Source organism: Diabrotica virgifera, chromosome 2, assembly GCF_917563875.1.
Source record: "Diabrotica virgifera virgifera chromosome 2, PGI_DIABVI_V3a".
Classification (NCBI taxonomy): domain Eukaryota; kingdom Metazoa; phylum Arthropoda; class Insecta; order Coleoptera; family Chrysomelidae; genus Diabrotica; species Diabrotica virgifera.
In genome coordinates this window covers 112,848,090-112,869,692 of record NC_065444.1, presented here as the reverse complement: position 1 = coordinate 112,869,692, position 21,603 = coordinate 112,848,090, and the positions used below count along the sequence as shown (strand labels likewise).

Sequence of the window (21,603 nt, the reverse complement as noted above, 5' to 3'; positions counted from 1 at the left end):
TGTCATTTGTCAGGTGTCAATGTCAATTTGTAACACTTGAACGCCAACAAAGTTGTCACACTTTTATGGAATATTCAAAAGGAAGATAACTGTATTTTTAAATTTGAATTCTACATGTTTAATTGCTGCATACTAGGTGGCGCTAGGAGAAAAATCTCTTTCTTCACTGAAGTTCCAAAAAATCCCTAGACAAGGCAAGCCTGCTTACAGATCATATAAACAATACATACACAACTTCTGAAATTGCTTCATTTTGTGGTTATTTCACGTTAAAATATTCAATTTAGAATTTTACGAATATCAACCTATTATTCATTATAGACAAGACGAAAACGGCGGGTTCGTTGAAGAAAACATTTCCATGAGACTTTTTGGATAATCATATTCGTGAGATATCCCAGAATCAGGTTCACGAAGTCGTCCACGTGAAAAGTGGTACAAATTTTTTTAATCAAATTGTAAAAATCAATATTTTCGGCCCGGACAATTTTTTTTTTATAATTTTTGGACCATTTTGAACAGAAAAGGTCTCTTATAATTTTTTTCTAAAGTTGATCGTATTGGCGATCGTAAATGGCGATTTTCAAGGCTTAATAACTCGGTTAAAAGTTATGATTATGAAAGTCATAAAGTAACTAAATCAAAGTTTAAAGCCGCCCCTACAAGATCTTGAAGAAAATCCACAAGGAAAAGAAAAAGTTTTCCTGTAGTTGGCTGTATACCATCAATCACAAAATTGGAAAGAAATCCTTTGTAAAAGGTATAAAATTTTTTTTTTATTAAAAATCCCTTAAAAGGGCTACATCACAACAAAACGTTTTCGATTTTTATAAAAAATCATCATCAGTGTTCGATAAACTGGATGCTAGCTGAGCCACAAAAGAAAAATATCTGGGTAAAAACCCTTTACATAAAATATAGATGCTTTAAAAGTGCATACTTCAAGAAAAAGGCCTGTGATGGTCACATGGCAAACAGGATAATGCCCTAAGGTAAGGTATACAGGTTTCCCAACACGTGGGATCCAAATTGAGTTGATCACATTTCAATGACAGTTGCCATTAAGTCATTTACCCATTTGCGTTTTTACCCAGATATTTTTCTTTTGTGGCTCAGCTAGCATCCAGTTTATCGAACACTGATGATGATTTTTTATAAAAATCGAAAACGTTTTGTTGTGATGTAGCCCTTTTAAGGGATTTTTAATAAAAAAAAAATTTTATACCTTTTACAAAGGATTTCTTTCCAATCTTGAAGAAATTTTTGTGATTATTTTATTACTAAGCTGTTATTTTTAAGTAATAATAATGAGCACCATGCACGTATTATTAATAACTGAAATACAAACAATAATTAAAAATAACAGCTTAGTAATAAATTAATGACACAAATTTCTTCAGGATCATGAACGGGGGAGGGGGGCTCTAAACTTTTATTTAGCCACATTCTACTTTCATAATAATAATTTTTAACCGAGTTATTAAGTCTCAAAAATGGTCATTTTCGCGTTTTTCAAATTTTAAATTGCAAATTTGATTAAAAAAAAATTGTTAAAAAAAATTTGGACCACTTTTCGCGTGGGCGACTTCTTGAACCTTATTCTGGGGTGACTCACGAATGTGATTATGCAAAAAGATCTCATGGGAATATTTTTTCCAACGAACCCGCCGTTTTCGCCTTGTCTATTAGTTATAACCCTGCTTCTACTAGGTTTAGAGACCTAATACATACACCATTTTTTTAAACGCTTTTATTTAGTTCAATCGTTTGCGTCAAATCTTTAGACGTTAATTTGACTGCCTTTTCCTCAATGGAAATGAATGAAATTTTGCAGTCATATGCGTTCGCGGGAACAATACACTAATAGTCAATAAAAAAGATTTTGTTTATTAATTGTTTAAATAAAAAAAAACGATTTTAATGGAAACTGCTTAAATTCTCTTGTTTTTTACAATGTAGAAACTTGAAACTTTTACAGATTGTAGCTAATTATATGAACTATACATAATTTCACTTTTTACGTTATTTGTTTACATTATGCTTCATATATAAACAATAAAGTTTCAAATTTATCCAGTTTCTGCCCGATTTCTATCCAGTTTTCAGCGAAAAAAAGTTATGGCACCGCAGAGGGACGAATGCTGCCCTTAGTATTGTCGTGGGCTTCGACTGTCCATAAAACGCAAGGTTCGACTGTTGACTACGCTGCGCTGTCGTGAACTTGGGACCGAAAGTGTTTGCGTAAGGACAGGCTTAAAAGCCTGCATTGAGCGTGCAAAGCTTACGTTTCATTGAGCCGAGTGCGATCATTAAGGTACGTATCCATACAAGGGTGAACCCCGCTCGGTGTAGCCGCTCAAATGGATACAGCATGAGCTCCTTTACATATAAACCGCAAACCGGTTGAAACGAAGAGTGTACGCGCCAAGTGGCGATCACCGACGTATCCATTATGTGGAGCTACTACACCGAGCGAGGTTTACCCTTGTATGGATACGTACCTTTAGACGGCTTGCCCATCGAAGAACTGCATTACGAGAAATTAACAGCGTCTACACCGTGCAATAGTAAAGTATTACAAGAGATGGAAATACTGCGAAAACTGTAATAGTCGTAAATAATGCTTTTGATTTAAGAAATGTATGAAGAAATTACAGAAAATGAACAAAGTATGTATCAAAAGTTAAAATAAATGCATAAAAAGGTATCTGTCATATACCTACATCCTTTTTTTAATCATGACGATATAATTTAATGTTTGAAAAGTGTAAGACTAAAACGTAAAAAATAAAACAATATAAAAAAAAATTTAAGAAACGCTTTTATTTAGTTATGAGTGACTAAAAGTTAAAATAAAAAAAAATCAACTAAAAAGCAAAAACTAAAAAAAATCGAAACTCGACGGATTATTCGAAAAAAAAAAGTTCGTTAAAAAAATGAAAAAATCTAACACATTCGTTAAAGAAAAGCGTGGGGCACGTCTTCATCGAATAAACCTGAATTAATAGTCATCCTGAATAGTCAATGTATGAAATTTTTGAGTTATGGGCATAAGTACACAATGTCGAGCGAGGGAAAGATACTCAAATTTGAGAGGGAAGAACATTTTCCCAAACAGTATTCTAGTTGTGTGCTAGAACAAATACTTATTATTTCTCAGGTAATTTTAAGACAGTTTAACCCAATCCACCTAGTCCGAAAATGCTTCCTAAAGGAATTCGAGCTCTTTAAAGATGGCGTCTTGTAATTAGTTTTTTTTTAATATCTCCAGAACCCTTCTATTTATTAAAACGAAAATTTGTAGGTCGCCTTTTTATCTTCCAGAGACAAATCGATTCCATCAATAATTGTGAATTTCTAGTACCGGCCATAGGCATCCGTTTTGGGTAGAGCAACGGTTATTTTATAGCAAACTTTTTTGTATTTAGCTTTTAAGCATTTTTGACAGTGAATTATTAAACTGTGAGGTATTTTAGTACTAAAAGATACTCTTGCTTTAAGTCGATAGGATACACCGTGTTTTTAGAAAAATCAATTTGAATATTTTTCGTTATTTGAATTAGAAATTTTTTTTCAAAAAAACGTGTATTTTACCAACTTAAAGCAGGAGTAACTTTTAGTACTATAATACCTCATAATTTAATAATCTAGTATCGAAAATGCTCATACATTAAAGACAAAAATGGTATGCGATAAAATAACCGTTGACCTATTCAAAACAGACGCATATGACATTTACTTACTAAAAAATCGCAATTGATAAAATCGATTCATCTCTAATAAACGTACCAGTTCTAGTTTTTCGAAAATTTTTTTCGAACTCAAAAAATGAAAAATTTTCAAATCGATTTTTCTAGAAAACGGTGTATCCTACCGACTTCAAGCAAGAGTCCCTTTTGGTACTGGAGTACCTTACAATTTAATAATCCAGTGTCAAAAAAGCTTAATAGTGAAAAACAAAAAAGCTATGCGATAAAACGGACGCCTATGACCGGTACTACAAATTCGCAATTGATGGTATCGATTTTTCTCTGCAACATAAATGGGCGTAGTTTTCATTTTTCTAAATAGAAGCATTCTAGAGGTATTAAAAAAACTAATTAAAAGACGCCATTTTCAAAGAGCTCTAGCTCCCTTCGGAAGTATTTTCGGACTAGCTGAATTGGGTTAAATTGTCTTAAAATTATCTCAGGAATCTCCTGTCTTCGTTGGTAGGGAGAGTTTCTGGGTAGCTTACATATGCAAATATTAGAAACATTAGGACGATTTATTAAATAATATAAAATAGTTACTTTTAATATTACTCTGTAATTCTCGATCAATTAGATCAAATTAATATTTTTGAAAAATACATTTATGATAACAACAATAATATTGTAGACCGGACTCTCAAAGGAGTTTCGTTTGAAAAAATTGCAGACCGGATTCTGACTTCTGAAATGTGTTGTTGTAACCCTGGACTTTGATTTCACAGATGTTGCCAGTCTGTACTGTGGTTCCCCCTCCCCCCACCCCACCCGCTCCAATACTTCATAATATTTGTTTTTCAAAAAATTCTACAGACTGTACAATAGCACCAGTAAAGTTAATTTTAAATTTGGATCGATCTCTTAAATATGACCTACAAAAAATGAATCATAAAAATCGGTTCATAATTGATGGGGTAATCGCGTAACAAACATTAAAAAATCATACAGATAAAGGCTTGTATTTGCGATGAAAAAAATAAAGATGCGATGAGATAAAAGCTTCTTTTATTGAAGTCGATTAAAAAGACTATTGCTTTTAGGCATGAAATTTTATAGGTACCTACTTGAGGCTATGTTTTTCCTATTCATATGTGGCGAAAGTTAAACTACAATAAGGATTTAAAAACTTTTAATAGAAATGAAAAATGCACAAAATAATTTAATATTCACATGTTTAATTTAACTTTGTTTTAAATTCTTGCAATCATTATTGACACATTTACACAAAGATAATTATACAGTTTAAATTTTCTTTTCTACAAGAACATGACATTGTGCGACAGTTAGATTTACATTTGCATGGGTTAATTAAAGAGATAGGCAGAGCATTTTTTGTCATTTGCTTTGGATATAAGTTTCCTTCTCGTAGCTCATAGCCAAATTTAAGGAAATCAATGGGCTCAAACATTGGTTCAGAAGAGTATTTCCAAAGATATATTTGTGCTGATGCTCTTAAACAATGTAAATACAACGCATCGGAGGTACATATAACTCTTGACAAACTTAAGACAAAGCCTATGTTTTGACATATTAATTTATGTCGAAGTTCATCGGCTGTTGTTTGATGTTTGGAAATTAGGTAAGTGCAAACTTTCTCCACATCTTGGAACTGCTGCCTTGACAAAAGCCCATCGCCCAACGTAAGGAGTGCGTTCTGAACAAAATCAAGCTTCGCGGCACTTAGCATTTGTTTTTTCGTACCTACGCGACTTGTGGTATCGCAGCCGGTTAAAGAGTGCAATGCAGGAAGAACATTACATACATTTTCACCAAGAGACTGTGCAGCTAAATGACACCCAAGGAAACTGTTCTTCTTTCGTGATTCCTCAAACCACAAACACCGGCACCCTAGTTTTTCAAATTTATGGCAGAAATAAATACCTAATACAAATATGTCTGTGTCAGGACTGAGGATGATAATTTCTGTTTCAGTATTTTGTTTCATGCCTTGAAATACATGACAGAATATTCTGCAATCAGCCTCTAAGTGATTAGATTTTAAATTAGTAACTTCAGCGAAAGAACCTCCTTGCAATTTATAACATTTTGTAGGATCGTCAAACCCACCGCAAATATATAGCTCACTATTTTCACTTACTTCTGCATAAGTGGGAGCGTACTTGCAAAGAAATTTTACTAATAATTGTAATTTGTTTACAGTGCTAGTAAAAAAATCTTTGCAATCAGCGGGGATTTTTGTCAATGGACTGGTAATCATTACTTGTTTTGTGTTTCGTCCTTTGCTTCGTAACTTTGACTCCATAAACTTAATCGATATATCATCATACCGATCAAATACCACATCAATTCGCGTAACGGAAGTTTGAGACAAAAATGCCGTTACTTTTCCTGCTGCTGCTGCGAAATCTCCGAATGTACTAAATTTATTTAGTTGTATTTGATAAACGAGTGCCATGCTATCTACAAGATAAATTTTTGGGTTTAGTACAATATCTTGTGAAGTGCAATTGCTATTTTTTTCAATTTCCAGAGCTAAACTTTGACTTCTGCGATTTTCTATAAAAACCATGCTTATGAAAAATATATTTTGTATAATCCAGTATTTAGTGTGATGCAAGTTCTTTGAGGTCAAAATCACGTTGAGAAGCTAACATGAATGATTGTTGAACTTCTGTAACATCTTTTGTATCTTGATATTGTTTATTAAAACATTTCATCTTGCTTTTGGTAGGTTGGAAATTGAAGTTTAAAGATCTATTTCCTGTTATGATATCAAATACACTTTTTTGTTTTAATTCAAAACGTGCTTTATCAAAATCTTTAATCAGACGTTCTCCCGATTCTTTGATATTAAGAAGACATTCTGAGGTATCTTTATCAGCCAAAGCACCAGTATGTATGTTGTAGAGTACATTGTTCTCCCCATTAGATTTAAATGGATTAAAGTCATTCAAAATCGAAATAAGATTTTGAATATCTTTTTCATCTCTAGCGATCCTTGATTCACTCCACTAAGTATGTACCCTCGAATCAATATCACCCGTAGTATCTGTTTGCATTCCAAGATATGACAGTAGTGTGGAATGAATTGAGTTTTTGAAGGGATACAGAAAGATCCACTGTTGCATCGCTTCTTTATTTTGAGTTATACCAATCAGGCCTCCAATTACGGCCGAAGACCGATTCTACGACTGCTCTAGAGCCAAATCACAGCCAACAGAATTAAACTTTCCCATGGATCGCTTTACTGAAAGCATTCCGCGTCTGAAATCATCCACGATATCTTTAGGCAATTGAATCATGTCTTGTAAGTAGAGTGACACTCCACGGACATAATTTGTGTGGTTCACAGGCTTTGGTTCACTCACTAACTGTCCGGGCGAATCGCAAAACAGACACACTAGTTCACTGGGTCTTTTTCTCTTTAAATTCACGATTTCTAGCGACATTGTCTCAACAAAACATATTACTTTAATAAGTAAATAACGTACACAATTGAAAACATTTATATTCGGCGATGTTTACGCGTCGACTGGCGAGCACTGTACAAGCTGGCAAGGTCGCGCCCGAGCACAAAGGCAAACTAGGGAAGTGGGCGAGGCGCGCAAGGTCGGAACGGCAACGCACCGCGCTCGCTCGTGGCAACAAGTATTTTCATACGGCTAAAGGTACCAATAACACGTATGAAAACTCAAATCACGGTCGGCAATTTTTGCAAACGATTATCCGTTTCGAGCCTAAAAGGTAGCTTTCTCTTTGTGAAGACACCTCTCACCTTTCTCTCACCTTTCTCTTTGTGAAGACAGAGAAATCAACTCAACCACCCACATGCTATTGCTATAGTCATATGATGCTTTGAGGTATATCTTATTTAAATTTCACCCATCGCCAGGGTTTAATATATAACACGCCAATGTAAGACTTTTGGTCGGCATTTTAAGGGTTTTAACCCATGTATTTTTGGTGGCTTAGCATGTAGAGCTTGCTTAGAACACTGATGATGCTCTCTTTAGAGCGAAAACGTTTTGTTTTTTAATGTAGCCCTTTATTGGGGTTTAAATAAATGTAACTTTTACACAGAAGATCTTTTTCTTAAATTTTCGTAGGAAATATCCTTCATCAAAAGATATCTATATCTATCAAACTGGGACTTCTCCAAACCAACCATCTTACTTATTTATTCCCTGGCGTTACTCCACTCTTCTCTGTCTTGAAAAATCTCTATCCAATTCTCTACGCCCATAGTTCCAGTTGGGACTTCCTCCCACACCAGTCTTACTGTTCTTTGGTCAGAATGTCTTTTGAGGTGTCCTGCCCATTGGAGTCTTCTGGACCTTATTTCTTTTATGATGTTGGTGTCTGGATATAGTTCTTCGAGCTCTTTGTTAGATCTTATCCTATATTGTCCTGCTGCTTCATCAAGAACAGATCCAAAGATCTTTCTTGGGATTTTCCTTTCCCAAGCACGTAGTCTCTCTTCGTTTGCCTTTGTTATCGTCCGCCTATCGCTACCTACTTCTCATAGAACTCGAGACTCTGGATTGAAAATGAAGTATAAAACGGAAGTAAAAACGTAGTGTGTATACATTGGACAAAACGTATATTTTGTCGTACGTTTTGCATGACCCACAAAATGTACAAGAAAACGTAGCGTGAAAACCGGCCTTTAGAAAGAGATGTAATGTCTTCTTTAATTGCTTTGGTTAATAATAATCAACTTGTAGTGTTTAGTGGTATTTAATACACAACAAAATTTGTTGAGCTGTCAAAAATAACAAGAATGCCTTTCAGAAATGTCATGTCAACAATACTATTAGTAGGTACCTACAATTAAAAGAAAAATAGGTCATCACAAAATATGATCGTAATAAGAAAAAACGCTGGACGCAAGGGCCACCCGAGAACTTTATCGTACCGATCTATTATCGTTATCGTACTAGATACTGGCATTCTATAAAAATAACAAAGTTACTCGTTATTTTCATATTTTAGAAACACCTTGTATACTTGAAAATATTTTATGGTTCTACGCATCATTAATTCCCGCATTTGAGAAAATGTTCGGGGACACACTATAGATTATTGCATAAATCAATAGAATATTAGTCATACTTTCATTTCAAATTAGTCCATTTTTCTGAGAAATTAATAGTTTACAATATTTTCATTTTACTGCATGGATTGTAATGAAATTTTGGGAGTAGCCCAAAGCCCAATCTCCTAATTCAAAGTCTATCCTATATACTATGGCGCTTTTATCATGGGGGCGGTTCTCACCACTTCTCGGGGATAGAACATTTTTATTTTCGAATTGCATGGAGCAAAAGGAAGAATTTTAAGAAAATTTAAAAATGCGCTCTATAATTTGATCTTATTTTTTTCACCCGTCCAACTTTTTGAAAGTAGAAATAACACTATATTAAGAGGTATTGCAAAAGAAAAACAATGCATTTAAATTCTGGTGAATGAGGGGTTAAATGTATGTACTTCTCATTTTTCCTTAAAGTACATTAGTCATATATTTTCTTGCACCATATCTCGCTTAGTTTGAATGTAACCGACATTTAACGGTGCTCGTTTTAAAGGCCTTTTCAAACACTACACTTCAAGGAACGAATCTCTTTGTTATTTATAATTAAAAAAAATTTTATATACCTAGTGTTTTTAGTTTGATGCATAGTTTTTAAGGTATTCACAAAAAACCGTCCGAAAACGTGTCATTTTTAAATGAAAATGGCCAATTTTCAACTACGCATAACTCAAAAAGTATTGAGTTCTCAAAAGAAAGTATAGATCAGTTTTTGCTTAAAAATAGGTTCTCTAGCCACTTCCATGCTTATTTTGACCAATAAATTTTCCACCCCCTTAAAGGGGTGGTAATTGCCCCCAAGATAAAAGCGCCATAGTATATAGGGTAGATTTTGTTTCTTGAGCTATTCCCTACTTACTGTGAAAATATCAAGTACATCGATGCAGTAGGATGGAATTCGGAGCCAAATACCCTCATTGACTGCCTTATAATAACGCTCTGCTATGATCGCGTGAGAGGGGACACACACAAGATTCTAGCAAAATTTCTATTTTCTGTAACTTTTCGAGTTTTTGAGTTACAGCAACGAGTTTTATGTCGTTGGAAAGATAATTTTACATTCTTTCAAAATGTGTAAAAATATACAGGGCGTATGTAAAAAATTAAGATTTTTTTTCATTTCCGGTTAAACCGGAAGCCATATTGTGGGTAAAATTTATTGTGCTAATAGATAACAAAGTACTATATACGTCTGCCAAATTTCAAATTTTAGTTTCTATTACAGAGGTAGTTACGGGCACTCGAATATTTTTTTATAAAAAATTCATAACTCCCCTCCTATGAGGAGTTAAGAAATCTGATCAATGTTATTCAATTAACCGATAGAATATCAAAAATATATCAAAAAATAAACAAATTCCTTGGAGTCATTTTTGAGAAAATTTAGTTCAAATTTATGTCAAATTTTGACCCCTTAAATATAGGCAACCCATAACTTTTTCTGAAAAACGATAATATTCTTGTTATAGCCCCATCTTTAGGCTATATAAATGTTTTTTCAAATTAAATTTATCCTAAACAAGTTTTTAGATTGGTAGGGAAATGTATCGGGTGGGCGGTCGGCCATGCTGGCCGCCATTTTGGAATTGGAAATGTCAAATTCCGTATTTCTATTTACCTATCGATTAGCTAACTTTAAGTTAAATTTCATTCGTTTCGGTCAAAATTTGCAAAAATGGGCCCCAAATAACCCCCCTATTTCGGCCCCCCTTTGAGAGGTTTTTTTCAAAAGCTTAGTTTCTTGACAAAATTCTCTTAAACTTACTCATATCGAATTTCATCGAAATCGGTCCAGTAGTTTTTGCTGGGCGGTGGCTACATACGTACGTACATACGTACGTACGTACATACTTCCGACATGTTTTTTTTATTTGCTTTTTAGTCTCAGGGGGACTCAAAACGTTTAAAAAAAGTGAAATCTGAAAAAATTTTTTTTTGCACGATCCTATAACTTTATCTATTATAATAAAAATATTGAATGGGTTGCATATGTGAGTCCATATTAAATATAGTAATGAAACACAGACTTACTCACAATCATTTAATTATACTTTGACGACCGGTTTCGATCTCTACAATATACAGATCATCTTCAGGTCGGCGTTACAAGTAGTTAAATGCTACAATAAGAGAAAACTTGTGTTAGACCAGTGTCTGATTGAAGAGATGTTAATAGAAAGCCAAATTTAAAAAAAAAAAAAAATTTTTATAAAATTTTTTTGACATAAAGGTTTGCAACTGTTGACATTTCAGAATATTGGTATATACAAAGTCAAACCTATGAGTAAAAATGCTCATAGTCATGTATGTGCAAATGGGTGCATACAGTTTGAATTTGTTGAAATTAAAATTTTTAACCATTAAAAAACAAAATAAACATAAACTGACTTAAATATGCTTCCAAATTCAAAGTAGTAATAATAAAAGAGATAGTAATATTGTTCTAATCTACTTACATGCCGTTACAAGGATTGCGTTGCAACTTAGTTGTTGTCATATTAGTACGTCCAAATTATGCTAATTGGTTTGTTGGGATAGTGATAGGGTAAACAGACATGTTACGTAGGTTAAAACACAGTAAGATTTCGAATTTGGAATGGATCCTGAAGGAAGATGCGTATGTGAAACGGGTGATGTTTTGTTAGAATGGAGAAAGACAATGCTCCAGGAGTTGCGTATTAATTGTAGCAAAGTATGAAATGTTATTCTAGGCTCTTGTACAAATGTGATGGTCTTAGCTCGTAGATGTTATACGATGCGGGCAGAGGTCAAAGCATAGGAAATGACAAATAGGAAAATGTTGTCATAAATTAATCTAATTTAAGATATGTTGTTCTCAGTAAGTTAACTGAGGGATGTCATAAGTATAATAATATCATAATATTATGAAGTAGTAAGTGCCATACACTGTGAAACTATGAAGTGTATAGAAATTAAAGGAAAGCTAGTTAGTTAAATGAAAAAATATTAATATCAAAACATCGGTTAAGAAACTTTAAATTGAAAAATTGAAAAAGGTAAGAAATTGATAAAATTAAAGATTATTTTGTTTGAGCTATTGTATAATGGGATATGTACAAAGAAAAAGAAAGAAACGAAATATTAATGGAAGGGTGTAGGCACTTACTTGAGAATAGTTTTTAACTAAATAAATAAATTAACACATAACACATAGGGTTTAAAAGCACAAAGACATAACAATTATTGGTAAAAGGTTTTTTTTAAGGGAGGTAGCACTACATTTCCCCAATTACTATTTAACTTAGTTTTTACTTCCTAAATTGAAGTCTAGTTTTTGTGTTTTCAAGAGGGAATATTGACAGTGTAGGCAGATGTAGGTTATCTGAAATGTCAAAACACTTCTTCTCAAATGTTGTACAGTAGTTGCCTATTTTAATTAAATCTCTTAGTAACATAAAGTATACAGCATTTTCAAATTTTACAAAAAAGATAGTTGTTAATTTATAGCATTAATAACAAAATCTAAACTATATGTGTAACCACTATTGTGAAAAAACTGTTGTAACAATAATAAAAATACATGATTAATTATTCTACATTAGTATTCAAGTAGAGAAGAATTAAAGTAGAGAAGAAGTGTTGAGTTTAAGTTTAAGTAGGCAGTGCATAATCTAACGTACAAGCATATCACCTGTTGCATAATTGTAGATGAGTAAGATAAATTGATTAGCCTAGTCTATTTAAATTTAGTAAATGAAAACAGATATAAAACTTGAAAGTTATAACGAAGAAAAAGAAAAGAAAGTTGGTTGGTAGTATTGTTAATATTGTAGTCGTGGCAATGCCACGTCAACGAGGTCAAAGGAAGCGGAATGTTTAATGACAGGTGTGTGGAGGGAGGTAGGGGGGGTGTTAATTTAAAAGAGAACCTAAAGTTTGTTTAAATCCTATTTGTATTTAAGTATTGGTGCCAACCAACTTCCTCATGCGCCATAAATGGTAAGTTATAAATTTAAAGTATTTAATAGATTAAAAGGTTTTGATAACTTGTACAAAATAATCATGCACTTCCATAGCGGAACCTATTAAATTTATAAAGCTATAATATAAAATGTGTAGTCTTAGTGAATTCAAAATAATTTAGGGTGACATTTTTAAATTGAGAAACACGTGTTTAATGTTTAAGAATATTGCACTGATCAAACTCCGTATTAAATGTTCAAACGGTCAGGCACCTATGGGATATTAACAGAATGAGCTCAAATGCCATACCAGCAAATTTTCTGACATTTTAAAAAAGTTGTAGGTTACCATTTTTATATCACCACGTGGAAAAGTGCAGATGGTAATTGATTGTCCAGTAATGAAGCTAAGATGGGAAAATTGGCTGTGTACTGAGCTACAAAATCATCAAATTCAACAGGAAACGAACAATGGAAAATGGATTTGAATAAAATTAAAATTAGCGGGATTTTGGAAATTAAGAGTGAGTAGTTGTTGTAACTTTTTAAAAATTGTAAGAGTGTGTATAAGATTGTGAGTTGGAACTATGGAGTAGTTTGAATGAAAAGGCGGGTACGATAACTGCTGTTGGTGTATGTATATTGAAAGATAGATTTGAAATAAAATTTTAGATTTTGCAGGTTTGAAGTTTTAATTAGATGTCAGGTTGTGTACTGTACTAAGAGTGGGTTATTTTATAGTAAAACTGAATAAGCTGGTATAAATTCAAGCTCTAATTGGGCATTCAATGTATGTCTAGTAGGGTCCTTTAACGATTTTAAAATCTCAAAATGTTCCAGGTTATTCAGGACGTGGCCCTTTTTGCAGATGTGAAGAATTTTGAAATCAATGTCCGGATTGAAATTATGGTTGGAGTTACGGATATGTTGGGAAAAATGAGACTGTCCAGATGTTGGGCGCTGTATGTATCTAAGATGTTCCTTCAATCTGGTGTCGAACGATCTAAAGGTTCTTCCGACGTAATATGACGAGCAGGTATGGCATTTAAGCTCATAAACTCCACAACACTCAGATCTATCACGACTGTCCTTGTTATTCAAGAAAACCAAACCTAAATTTGAATTAGTTCTAAAAGAAATATTACAGTAATCTTTAAAAATATGAGCTAATTTGTAAGAGAATTGACCTGTAAATGTTAATGATCTATATGGTTTTGGCTCCTGTTCGACTGGAATAGGCTGTGTATATACTCGATGTTCTAAAATTCTATTTGTTTTTTTGTGTAAAATTTTATTTACTAAGTCCACAGTATAACCATTATTAACTGCTATTTGTTGGATAATTCTTAATTCTTTATTAAATGAAGTTGAAGTCAATGGGATAGAGACAAGCCTGTTGATGTAACTATAAAAAGCAGCCAGTTTATGTTGTATGGGGTGGTGTGAATCGGCAGGGATAACTGTACCTGTATGTGTTGGTTTTCTATAAATACCAAAGTCAATCGTTCCATTTCTGAGTGTCAATGTAAGATCTAAAAAGTTCAAACTCTTTGAGTCATTCTGAATCTCTAAAGTAAATTTAATAGTGTCATGTAAAGTATTGAGGAAATCTAAGAAATCGTGAAGAATGTCAATTGTGCCATTCCATATTATTAAAGTATCGTCAACATACCTAGCGTAAAATTTAATATAATCTGTAAATGGATTATTTTTCACTATTTTATTAGATTCCAAGTCATTTAGAAAAATATCAGCTAATATCGGTGAAAGAGGAGATCCCATAGCTAGTCCGTCCGGCTGCACATATGTGGTGTTGTTGAAATTAAAGAAATTCTGACTCAGACACAAATTCAAAAGCTCTGTATACTCAATAATTTGATTAGGATGGTAATTATTATTCCACAAGTCTAAAGCAACAATACTGATAACTTCTTGTGTTGGAATGTTAGTAAAGAGATTAGTTATGTCTAAGGAAATCAATAAATCTTCATTACTAAGATTAACTTCTGTAATTTTATTTGTCAAACTTAAGTTGTTAGAGACTACATAATCGAATTTATTGTTGTAAAAGGTTTTAAGGAATTTGTTTAAGTGAGAAGCTAATGCATGAGTGGGAGAATCAGTAAAGGATACCACTGGTCTGATTGGTATGTTTTCAAAGACATCAGTCTTGTGTATTTTCATGAGACCATAGAGTCTGGGAACGTTTGCTTTAGATGGTAAAAGTTTCTTTTTAGTAGTATTATCAAAAACTTCAGTGATTTTATTGATGGCTGTTCTAACTTTAGTAGTGAAAGTATTAATATTGACAGATTTTGTTAGAAATTGGTTATCTAGTATAAAATTAGTGACTTTTTGATGGTAGTCTTGGGTGTGTAAGACAACTACAGTGCTGCCTTTATCTGCTTTAGTGATTGTAAGGTTATTTTCACTAATTTTCTTATCAATTGATTTAATGGTGTCCTTAAATTCATTGAGAGGGTTTCTGTGATAGCCCTTTCTGTTGTTACAAATAGCCTCCTTTTCTTTTTTCAGTAATACTTTCAAACTGCTCCTAATTTCTTCTGTGTTTTCCAGTGGTATTGATTGTAAGATACTTTCACTCTCAACTCCGAGTAGTTCTAGATTTCTAAGTTGTTGTTTTTTAGAAGATTGGGGGGGATTGAATTTGAAACCTTTTTGGAGTAGAGACAGTTCATTATTTGAAAATACTACGTTAGAGTAATTTATGAAAGGGGTATAGAATGTATGTTGCTCAGAGCCATCGAAAATGTTGTCTGGGTCAGAAGATATAGATGTATTAATACTATGAGTTTGATCAGGAAGATCACTAAGACTAGTATTGGTAGTAACGTTTAATAATCGTTCAGAAGTATACAAATCAGAATTTGTAAAATTAGAAGGTGTTACAATATAAGAGCCATTACTGTTACTATCCACTACAATGTGGTGGATAGTAACAGTAATGGCTCTTATATTGTAACACCTTCTAATTTTACAAATTCTGATTTGTATACTTCTGAACGATTATTAAACGTTACTACCAATACTAGTCTTAGTGATCTTCCTGATCAAACTCATAGTATTAATACATCTATATCTTCTGACCCAGACAACATTTTCGATGGCTCTGAGCAACATACATTCTATACCCCTTTCATAAATTACTCTAACGTAGTATTTTCAAATAATGAACTGTCTCTACTCCAAAAAGGTTTCAAATTCAATCCCCCCCAATCTTCTAAAAAACAACAACTTAGAAATCTAGAACTACTCGGAGTTGAGAGTGAAAGTATCTTACAATCAATACCACTGGAAAACACAGAAGAAATTAGGAGCAGTTTGAAAGTATTACTGAAAAAAGAAAAGGAGGCTATTTGTAACAACAGAAAGGGCTATCACAGAAACCCTCTCAATGAATTTAAGGACACCATTAAATCAATTGATAAGAAAATTAGTGAAAATAACCTTACAATCACTAAAGCAGATAAAGGCAGCACTGTAGTTGTCTTACACACCCAAGACTACCATCAAAAAGTCACTAATTTTATACTAGATAACCAATTTCTAACAAAATCTGTCAATATTAATACTTTCACTACTAAAGTTAGAACAGCCATCAATAAAATCACTGAAGTTTTTGATAATACTACTAAAAAGAAACTTTTACCATCTAAAGCAAACGTTCCCAGACTCTATGGTCTCATGAAAATACACAAGACTGATGTCTTTGAAAACATACCAATCAGACCAGTGGTATCCTTTACTGATTCTCCCACTCATGCATTAGCTTCTCACTTAAACAAATTCCTTAAAACCTTTTACAACAATAAATTCGATTATGTAGTCTCTAACAACTTAAGTTTGACAAATAAAATTACAGAAGTTAATCTTAGTAATGAAGATTTATTGATTTCCTTAGACATAACTAATCTCTTTACTAACATTCCAACACAAGAAGTTATCAGTATTGTTGCTTTAGACTTGTGGAATAATAATTACCATCCTAATCAAATTATTGAGTATACAGAGCTTTTGAATTTGTGTCTGAGTCAGAATTTCTTTAATTTCAACAACACCACATATGTGCAGCCGGACGGACTAGCTATGGGATCTCCTCTTTCACCGATATTAGCTGATATTTTTCTAAATGACTTGGAATCTAATAAAATAGTGAAAAATAATCCATTTACAGATTATATTAAATTTTACGCTAGGTATGTTGACGATACTTTAATAATATGGAATGGCACAATTGACATTCTTCACGATTTCTTAGATTTCCTCAATACTTTACATGACACTATTAAATTTACTTTAGAGATTCAGAATGACTCAAAGAGTTTGAACTTTTTAGATCTTACATTGACACTCAGAAATGGAACGATTGACTTTGGTATTTATAGAAAACCAACACATACAGGTACAGTTATCCCTGCCGATTCACACCACCCCATACAACATAAACTGGCTGCTTTTTATAGTTACATCAACAGGCTTGTCTCTATCCCATTGACTTCAACTTCATTTAATAAAGAATTAAGAATTATCCAACAAATAGCAGTTAATAATGGTTATACTGTGGACTTAGTAAATAAAATTTTACACAAAAAAACAAATAGAATTTTAGAACATCGAGTATATACACAGCCTATTCCAGTCGAACAGGAGCCAAAACCATATAGATCATTAACATTTACAGGTCAATTCTCTTACAAATTAGCTCATATTTTTAAAGATTACTGTAATATTTCTTTTAGAACTAATTCAAATTTAGGTTTGGTTTTCTTGAATAACAAGGACAGTCGTGATAGATCTGAGTGTTGTGGAGTTTATGAGCTTAAATGCCATACCTGCTCGTCATATTACGTCGGAAGAACCTTTAGATCGTTCGACACCAGATTGAAGGAACATCTTAGATACATACAGCGCCCAACATCTGGACAGTCTCATTTTTCCCAACATATCCGTAACTCCAACCATAATTTCAATCCGGACATTGATTTCAAAATTCTTCACATCTGCAAAAAGGGCCACGTCCTGAATAACCTGGAACATTTTGAGATTTTAAAATCGTTAAAGGACCCTACTAGACATACATTGAATGCCCAATTAGAGCTTGAATTTATACCAGCTTATTCAGTTTTACTATAAAATAACCCACTCTTAGTACAGTACACAACCTGACATCTAATTAAAACTTCAAACCTGCAAAATCTAAAATTTTATTTCAAATCTATCTTTCAATATACATACACCAACAGCAGTTATCGTACCCGCCTTTTCATTCAAACTACTCCATAGTTCCAACTCACAATCTTATACACACTCTTACAATTTTTAAAAAGTTACAACAACTACTCACTCTTAATTTCCAAAATCCCGCTAATTTTAATTTTATTCAAATCCATTTTCCATTGTTCGTTTCCTGTTGAATTTGATGATTTTGTAGCTCAGTACACAGCCAATTTTCCCATCTTAGCTTCATTACTGGACAATCAATTACCATCTGCACTTTTCCACGTGGTGATATAAAAATGGTAACCTACAACTTTTTTAAAATGTCAGAAAATTTGCTGGTATGGCATTTGAGCTCATTCTGTTAATATCCCATAGGTGCCTGACCGTTTGAACATTTAATACGGAGTTTGATCAGTGCAATATTCTTAAACATTAAACACGTGTTTCTCAATTTAAAAATGTCACCCTAAATTATTTTGAATTCACTAAGACTACACATTTTATATTATAGCTTTATAAATTTAATAGGTTCCGCTATGGAAGTGCATGATTATTTTGTACAAGTTATCAAAACCTTTTAATCTATTAAATACTTTAAATTTATAACTTACCATTTATGGCGCATGAGGAAGTTGGTTGGCACCAATACTTAAATACAAATAGGATTTAAACAAACTTTAGGTTCTCTTTTAAATTAACACCCCCCCTACCTCCCTCCACACACCTGTCATTAAACATTCCGCTTCCTTTGACCTCGTTGACGTGGCATTGCCACGACTACAATATTAACAATACTACCAACCAACTTTCTTTTCTTTTTCTTCGTTATAACTTTCAAGTTTTATATCTGTTTTCATTTACTAAATTTAAATAGACTAGGCTAATCAATTTATCTTACTCATCTACAATTATGCAACAGGTGATATGCTTGTACGTTAGATTATGCACTGCCTACTTAAACTTAAACTCAACACTTCTTCTCTACTTTAATTCTTCTCTACTTGAATACTAATGTAGAATAATTAATCATGTATTTTTATTATTGTTACAACAGTTTTTTCACAATAGTGGTTACACATATAGTTTAGATTTTGTTATTAATGCTATAAATTAACAACTATCTTTTTTGTAAAATTTGAAAATGCTGTATACTTTATGTTACTAAGAGATTTAATTAAAATAGGCAACTACTGTACAACATTTGAGAAGAAGTGTTTTGACATTTCAGATAACCTACATCTGCCTACACTGTCAATATTCCCTCTTGAAAACACAAAAACTAGACTTCAATTTAGGAAGTAAAAACTAAGTTAAATAGTAATTGGGGAAATGTAGTGCTACCTCCCTTAAAAAAAACCTTTTACCAATAATTGTTATGTCTTTGTGCTTTTAAACCCTATGTGTTATGTGTTAATTTATTTATTTAGTTAAAAACTATTCTCAAGTAAGTGCCTACACCCTTCCATTAATATTTCGTTTCTTTCTTTTTCTTTGTACATATCCCATTATACAATAGCTCAAACAAAATAATCTTTAATTTTATCAATTTCTTACCTTTTTCAATTTTTCAATTTAAAGTTTCTTAACCGATGTTTTGATATTAATATTTTTTCATTTAACTAACTAGCTTTCCTTTAATTTCTATACACTTCATAGTTTCACAGTGTATGGCACTTACTACTTCATAATATTATGATATTATTATACTTATGACATCCCTCAGTTAACTTACTGAGAACAACATATCTTAAATTAGATTAATTTATGACAACATTTTCCTATTTGTCATTTCCTATGCTTTGACCTCTGCCCGCATCGTATAACATCTACGAGCTAAGACCATCACATTTGTACAAGAGCCTAGAATAACATTTCATACTTTGCTACAATTAATACGCAACTCCTGGAGCATTGTCTTTCTCCATTCTAACAAAACATCACCCGTTTCACATACGCATCTTCCTTCAGGATCCATTCCAAATTCGAAATCTTACTGTGTTTTAACCTACGTAACATGTCTGTTTACCCTATCACTATCCCAACAAACCAATTAGCATAATTTGGACGTACTAATATGACAACAACTAAGTTGCAACGCAATCCTTGTAACGGCATGTAAGTAGATTAGAACAATATTACTATCTCTTTTATTATTACTACTTTGAATTTGGAAGCATATTTAAGTCAGTTTATGTTTATTTTGTTTTTTAATGGTTAAAAATTTTAATTTCAACAAATTCAAACTGTATGCACCCATTTGCACATACATGACTATGAGCATTTTTACTCATAGGTTTGACTTTGTATATACCAATATTCTGAAATGTCAACAGTTGCAAACCTTTATGTCAAAAAAATTTTATAAAAATTTTTTTTTTTTTTTTTTTAAATTTGGCTTTCTATTAACATCTCTTCAATCAGACACTGGTCTAACACAAGTTTTCTCTTATTGTAGCATTTAACTACTTGTAACGCCGACCTGAAGATGATCTGTATATTGTAGAGATCGAAACCGGTCGTCAAAGTATAATTAAATGATTGTGAGTAAGTCTGTGTTTCATTACTATATTTATCTATTATACTCATACTGCGTATGTAGTACGATAAAGTAAAACACAATGCATAAGAATTATCGCGCCCAACCTGTAGAAATGAAACTAGCAGAATATTTACTGCAGTGTAAACCACTAGTTTGTTCCTATCCTGTAAACAGCTTTGTCAAATTTGACACTTTTGCCGTTATGTTTTACTCACAAAAATCTACGCAACTGTATAAATTCAATTAAATTGAAGGATCATGTGAATTTATTTTTTATTAATTTTATTATACAGTGCATTCATAAAGTGTGGAAACGGTCTATTATCTCATGACTTAATTATTTTCAGAGTTAAAGTTCTGACAGGTCGATTTTTATTTTTAAATTATGATTTTTTGACGTATAGTACATAATAGTGACGTCATAAATTTTTGCGTGATGACGTCGTCGATGATTTTTTTAAATGGGAATAGGGGTCGTGAGGGTGATTTTAAAGGTGATTTAATTCTCTATTTAGTAATATAAACATTAACATCATTATTTATACAGGGTGACCAAAAAATAATTTTTTAATTAAAATAATTGACGCAAAAAGAAGAATGTATGTAATTTATTTAACTCAAAATACATTTCACTGATGCCACATAATATAAAAAAATGTTTATTTCATAAATAAACATTTCTTTTCGCTTAAATTAAACGTCAAACAGCCACACGTTAAATAAACATTTTTTTCTCTTTTCTGACAGCAGTAAAATGTATTTTGCGTTAAATAAATTACTACAGTAGGAAAAATGAAAGAATACCCATGAACGAACATATAAAACACGCTGTATTTTCCTGTCACCGTGTCATACAAAAAATTGGCCAGCGCAAGTACATGTAATAATTATTATTACATGTACTTGCGCTGAGAAATTTTCTTTGTGACACGATGACAGGAAAATACAGCGTGTTTTATATGTTCGTCCAAGGGTATTCTTTCATTTTTCCGACTGTATGTATTCTTTTTTTGCGGCAATTAATTTAATTCAAAAATTATTTTTTTGGCCACCCGGTATAAATAATGATGTTAATGTTTATATTACTGAATAGAGAATTGA

The 21,603-nt window shown here is 32.4% G+C and overlaps 1 protein-coding gene and 1 long non-coding RNA gene across 6 annotated transcripts in view; one reads left to right on the top strand and one right to left on the bottom strand.

Annotated features, from left to right (window-relative positions):
- LOC126880185 (CD63 antigen-like) overlaps positions 1–21,603 on the bottom strand; it is a 218,769-nt gene that overhangs the window by 45,269 nt on the left and 151,897 nt on the right. The window lies entirely within an intron of this gene.
- Positions 10,774–20,440, top strand: LOC126880191 (uncharacterized). 2 transcript variants are annotated; one of them, XR_007696472.1, is made up of 3 exons: positions 11,009–13,246; positions 13,563–13,758; positions 20,419–20,440. It is a non-coding gene; the product is annotated as an uncharacterized LOC126880191 (long non-coding RNA). The 2 variants fall into 2 exon arrangements; XR_007696471.1 differs by lacking the exon at positions 20,419–20,440 and having other exon boundaries at positions 10,774–13,246; positions 13,563–14,183.